At 43.5% G+C, this 6,440-nt stretch overlaps 1 long non-coding RNA gene across 2 annotated transcripts; it reads left to right on the forward strand.

Annotated features, from left to right (window-relative positions):
- Positions 1-4,209: 4,209 nt before the first annotated feature.
- On the forward strand, positions 4,210-6,155 carry LOC143753443 (uncharacterized). 2 transcript variants are annotated; one of them, XR_013207730.1, is made up of 5 exons: positions 4,210-4,473; positions 4,561-4,645; positions 4,840-4,890; positions 5,011-5,072; positions 5,370-6,155. It is a non-coding gene; the product is annotated as an uncharacterized LOC143753443 (long non-coding RNA). The 2 variants fall into 2 exon arrangements; XR_013207731.1 differs by having other exon boundaries at positions 5,373-6,155.
- Positions 6,156-6,440: the final 285 nt, after the last annotated feature.

Consider the following 6,440-nt stretch of genomic DNA (forward strand, 5'->3'; position numbering starts at 1 on the left):
TCATGATGCAAAGGTCTCCTTTGGTATGGAAGTACCTTAGGGTCATACAAATCAATTTATCCTAAGACACAAGTGAGATCACACTTTGTATCAGAAATAAACATGTTTTTTTCAAAAATGGCCGCCAATGCGCCGAAAATACTCTAGAGCCCATATCTTTGCTTCTGTTATCCCTATAATGACAAATTTGGTGTCAATGTGTACATTTTTGGCGTCAAGGAATCCAATAAAATTGGTTTCAAGTTTAAAAAAATAATAATTTTCCCCATGCTATGACAATTGGGGGTAAATATGCACATTTCACATAAAAATTGTCATCAAAGTGACTTTACTTATCTTTTCGTTCAAAAAAATTGAATTTTGTATTTAAGCAGTGCAGCTACTTCTGTACATTACATTTGTCCTAAGTAGCATGAGATTTCGACCAGTCAAGAGTAGCCTATAGCATATCAGTTCCTGCAACAACACATCCCATCTGCACCAGGAGCTGTGACAGCTGTTGAAGGTCAGAGGTGACAGGTTAACACTTTGAGGTTCGTATGACTTTCTCATTAAATAGAAAAATGTTTTTAATGTTAGATAACTAATACATAGCTAGCTAGTTGACTATGGAAAAAAAACCTTAGAGGGAAAACCTCTTTTCTCGAGAATACTGAAGCCAAAAATTATCCTTATAATTTTTATTAATTTAAAACACACTTGCTGCAGCTAGCGGAACTAGGCGAGGCAGCTTGCGCGCCTATTGGATGCTATGCGGCAACTGCTGCAACCTATCGAGGCACTGCACGTGACGTAAGCACCAATGAGTGGGCGTGTGGGCGAATGGGCGTGGCTTATGCCTGTATAAGCCAGAGCTCGATAAGATGCTCCTTGGTTTTCATCGACTGAAGCGATACCAGATGGTAGCACAAGCACGGCAGGGTTACGCAACACTCATTCCCTCTTCTAGAGAGAACCGAGGTTACGTTAGTAACCGTGACGTTCTCTTACGAGAGTACTCTCATGTTGCGTAAGCTAGCTTACGCTACGGGAATCCAATTTAAAACGCTGTGCGTGCTAAATCTACCACAACACTGACCCAAGAGCGAGCGCCCTGAGTTCATATGATATGGGGATATAAAAATGTGCAGCTAGACCTTTAGATCGACCACCAAACGAAACAAATAGCTGTCCTGACCATCTGAAAGCAGCCGAACGTTCCACGTAAATTCTAAGGGCCCTAACCAGGCAAAGGAGATTCACGTCAGACTCGCTGTCAGATCCGAAGAGAGAATGTCAGAATGAAGACGCGGTGGTTCCAGTACCAGTCGGTCGCCTTCCAAGGTTTCAGAGCTGCGACACATTTCTGATTGACCCTGAGGCGAAACAGATCGGAGGTCCTAGCTCGAGACGGCACTCGTGCTTTCAGCCGCCACTGCAGTGGGCGCATGCGAAGCAGACCCAGTTGGAGTACTGATGATGATATGCCATGAGGCCCAGCATTTTCTGAAATCTCTTGAGCGGGACTATAGTGCCGCAATGTTCAGAATGCGCTCTGGCGATAGAAAGGATATTTCCTGGGTGGGGGACAGCGAGCTCTTCGCCCAATTGACTGTGAGACCAAGATTCTCAAGGTATTCGAGTAATATGGTCCTGTGTTCTATGAGCTCTGAATGAGATCGAGCTAGAATCATCCAATCGTCCAAATAGTTCAAATTATATGCTTGAAGTTTCAGGGGCGCGAGAGCAGCGTCCATGCACATCATAATATACAGGATGCCAGAGACAGGCCGAACGGTAGCACTGTGTATTGATATGCCTGGCCCTCGAAGGCGAATCTCAAAAATCGCCTGTGACGAGAGAAAATCAGACTCGCTGTCAGATCCACAGAGACGTGTGCTCTGAAAGGAGTGGCAAGTACTTTGGGGACATAATCATGTCTTGGTTTGAGGATGACCTTGGAGTCATTAGGCCCAAACTCAAGGCACGAAGCGCTAACAGAAAGTGCGTGTAAGTCACCCACCAGCTTGACTGAGGCGATAGCCACCAGAAAGGCTGTTTTCAATGAGAGATACTTAAGGTCCACAGGCTGTAGAGGTTCGAAAGGGGCACCCTTCATGGCCTCCAGGACCAAGGAAAGGTCCGAGGGGGGGCGAGGAGGGTTCATCCTTCTAGCTCCCCTGAGGAAGCGGACTACAAGGTCGTTCCTACCCAGTGACTGGCCATCCGAATGTTTGACAAACGCAGCAATAGCCCCCACATATACCTTGAGCATGGATGGGGATCTACCCTTATCCAAGAGCTCCTGTAGGAAGAAGAGAACCTCCGACACCCCACAATCTTGTGGATCCAGGTTGCGAGCTGAGCAGCAACCTGAGAACACTGACCACTTGGAAGCACAAAGCCGTCTAGTAGAGGGCGCTCTAGCTTGCGTAATCGTGTTTAACACTCCATCGGGGAGACTGACGGGTACCCGTTGATAGCTCACACATGCAGAGCCCAAAGCTCGGGTCGTGGGTGCCAAATCGTACCCCCTGCCTATGAGAGGAGATCTCTCCTCAACGGGACAGGCCACGGAGGCAAGCTCTGAGGCTGCATCAGCTCCGGAAACCAAACTTGGTTCGGCCAGAACGGAGCTACTAGAAGTACACAGGAACCGTTCTCCCTTATACGCTTGATTACCTGTGGTAACAGCATGATCGGAGGGAAAGCATAGAGAGGGCGGCTGGGCCAGTGATGGGGCAGCGCGTCCTTGTTCTTTGTGAAGCATATTGGACACTGAGCGTTGTCTTGAGACGCAAAGAGGTCGACTTCTGCTGTGCCAAAGGTGTCCCACAACAGCTGAATTGTCTGAGGGTGGAGGGACCATTCCCCTGGGGGAAAGTTGTCCCTGGACAGCCTGTCTGGACGCACATTAAGATGGCCTGGCACATGCGCCGCTCTCAGCGAGAGTAGGTTGCGCTGAACCCATACAAGGATGCGTTCTGCCAGTGCATGAAGGTTCCGTGATCTCAGACTGCCCTGGCGATTTATGTAGGAAACCACCGACATGTTGTCCGTGCGGACAAGGACATGGTGGCCCTTTAGAAGGGGAAGGAAGAACCACAAGGAGTTCTCGACCGCCTTCATCTCTAGACAGTTTATGTGCAAGCTCTTTTCTTGGCTTGACCACAGGCCAAAGTCGGTCTGCCCTCATAGAGGGCGCCCCAGCCCAAATTGGAGGTCTCTGTCGAAACCACTATCAGTTTAGAGATTACTCCCAGGTTTACACCTGTCTGATACCAGTCGACCGCCTTCCAGGGCTCCAGAGCTGTGACACAGTTCTGAGTTACCTTGAGATGTAAATGACCGGATGCCGATGCTCGACGCAGGACCCGCGTCTTCAGCCAGTGCTGTGAAGGGCGCATGCGAAGCAGACCTAAATGAAGAAATTATTAAGTTGTGAATGGACTGTGTGTTTGGCATGCGTTTTTTAATAAAAAATTGCATACGTCACCTCCAATTGTCATGTTAAGGACAACATTATTGTTTTTTAGTCTTGGAACCTATTTTATTGGACTCCTTGACCACAAAAATGTACCCGTTGATACCAAATTTGTCATTAAAGCTATAACAGAAGCAAAGATATGGGCCTCTCAAGTATGGTCGGCGGCCATTTTTAAAAAATGTGCGAATATAAGATACAAAATGTGATCTCACTTGTGTCTTAGGATAAATTTATTTCTATGGCCCTAAGGTACTTCCATACCAAAGGGGACCTTTGCATCATGACTTGAAGTCAAAAGTTTTTATCTGATTGGTCAGCTTGAATGTCTCACATTTGGGTTTTAGTCGCATGGTCAGGGAAAGGATAAAAGAAGATTGTAACTGTTGCTCTTTCTCTTTTTTGCTCTGGCTCTCTTCTTATTCTCTAGGTCCCATTCTTGGGGCTCTCTCTCTCGCTCTCTTTACCTCCTCCTTTTTCTCTCTCGCTCTCTTTACCTCCTCCTTTTTCTCTCTCTCTCGCTCTCTTTACCTCCTCATTTTTCTCTCTCTCTCAAATTCAAATTCAAATTCAAATTCAAATTCAAATTAGCTTTATTGCCATGAATGTGTAAATAGCACAATATTGCCAAAGCAATGGACATACAAACATATATGTAGATAAATAAAAGTAAACAATAAAAAAAATAATAATAGCCGGCCCGTCTCTATGGCCAGGCTGTGTTCACTCAGTCTTTAGGTTGTCAACATTTTTCTTAGTTTTGGACATTTTATTGTACTCAGGTAATTTGCCAGTGTGAATTCTCTTTTTAGGGTCAGATAACATTGTAATTTACTTTGTGTTTTGGTTGTTTCTTTCCAGTATTCAATATATTTTTCTTTCTGCTTGTTGATAATTTGGTTTGGTCTGCTTGAGTTGGCGTTGCTGTCCTGAGGCTGTTGGGGACTTGTTACTGCAGAGAGCCTCAGCACCAGCTGGATGAGGGGACTCTTTTCTGCTTTCAGCTCCTGGTATGCTAGGGCTTTGTGATGATATGTCTGGGGGTTAACTAATTTTAAGTGATTGTAAAATTTGATTGATCTTTTCTGTATTTTTAGTAAGAGGGGGTATTGGCCCAGCTCTGCTCTGCACAGGTTATTTGGTGTTTTTCTCTGCACCTGTAGGATGCTCTTACAGAACTCGGTATGGAAAGATTCTATGATTGTTTTGTCCCATTTGTCAAATTCATTATTAAGTTTTGGCCCCCAAATTTCACTACCATATAGAATTATTGGTTCTAGTTCAAATTGGAAAATTTTAAGCCAGATTTCAATTGGAATATAGATTTCAATGTTTCTTTTTATTGTATAGAAAGCTCTCCTTGCTTTGTCCCTCAGATCTTTCACAGCCATGTTGAGGTTCCCTGTGTATGTAATGTTGAGGCCAAGGTAAGTGTAGTTTTTTGTGTGTTGTAATTTAGTGGTGTCCAAATAGAAATTGTGTGTAACCTGATTTCTGTATTGTTTCTGAAAGATCATAATCTTAGTCTTTACTGTGTATACAGTCAGGGCCCAGGTCTGGCAGAATCTCTGCAGGAGGTTAAGGTGCTGCTGCAAGCCTTCTTTAGTAGGTGAGAGTAACACTAAAGCCTGTTTTATGCTACTGCCTCGAATCGACGGCGTACCCCCGCAGACCCCTCTGCGTCGCCGCGAACCCCTCTCCGACCCCTCTGCCGTAGCTCTAATTGGTTTGCTAATTCATTGATATATAGATTGAAGAGAATTGGACTGAGATTGCATCCCTGCCTCACTCCCCGGCCCTGGGAAAAGAACGCTAGTTGTTTGTTTCCAATCTTTATGGCACATTCACTTTTTGTATACATGTTCTTAATCAAATCATCTGTTTTTCCTCCAATGCCACTTCCAAGTAGTCTATAGAAGAGGCCCTCGTGCCAGATGGAATCAAAGGCTTTTTGGAAGTCAACAAAACAGGCATATACCTTTCTTTTCTTAATGTTTAATTCCTGATCAATTAGAGTCTGGAGTGTAAATATGTGGTCCGTTGTGTGGCAATTTGGCAAAAAACCAATTTGGCATTTATGTAGAATATTGTGGTCATCAAGAAATTTGACAAGTCGTTTATTAATGATGTTGCAGAATATTTTTCCCAGGTTACTGGATACACATATTCCTCTGTAGTTATTTGGGTCATATTTATCTCCGGATTTATGAATTGGGGTTATTAAAACTTTGTTCCAGATGTCTGGAAAAGTTCCAGTTGATAGAATGGTATTGAATAGTTTTAGTATAGCCAATCTGATTTTATGATCTGAGTATTTGATCATTTCGTTAATGATTCCATCTACACCACAAGCCTTTTTTCCTTTCAGTACCTGGATGACTTCTGTTAATTCTTGTTCTGTTACAGGGTAATCTAGAGGGTTTTGGTTGTTTTTTATCACTGCCTCCAGAGTTTTCCATTTTTTGAGTATCTTGTACTGATCATCATTTTTTGTATATTACTGTATAATTCACTAAAGTGATTAATCCAAGTATTTCCATCTTGAATCGCCAATTCATCCTGCTGGGTTTTGTTTAGGTTGTTCCATTTCTCCCAGAACTGGTTGGACTCTAAAGATTTCTCAATTTCACAGAGCTGCTTTTTGTTGTGTTGTTCTTTCTTATTTTTTAGGGTGTACTTGTATTGTTTCAGAGTGACCAGTGCTTTTCATTTGATAATTTCCTTAAAGTTTTCCTTAGGTTTTTGCATTCAGTGTCAAACCATTTGTTACTGTTCATTTGTTGGGGTTTTGGTTTGGAGGCTTTCAAATTAGACAATGCAGCCACATGATGAAATATTGAATTGATTTTATCCACAGCTGAATTTACACCAGAATTATTCTGGGGGAATGTTTCAGTTAAAAATAAATGAGTTAAATCATATGTGTTTTGATTTTCCAGTGCCTTTTGGTACGCCCCCATGCTGCCTGGGGTCCATC

Source organism: Siphateles boraxobius, unplaced genomic scaffold (genome assembly GCF_051911475.1).
Source record: "Siphateles boraxobius isolate OS27281-9 unplaced genomic scaffold, OSU_SipBor_1 288, whole genome shotgun sequence".
Taxonomy (NCBI): domain Eukaryota; kingdom Metazoa; phylum Chordata; class Actinopteri; order Cypriniformes; family Leuciscidae; genus Siphateles; species Siphateles boraxobius.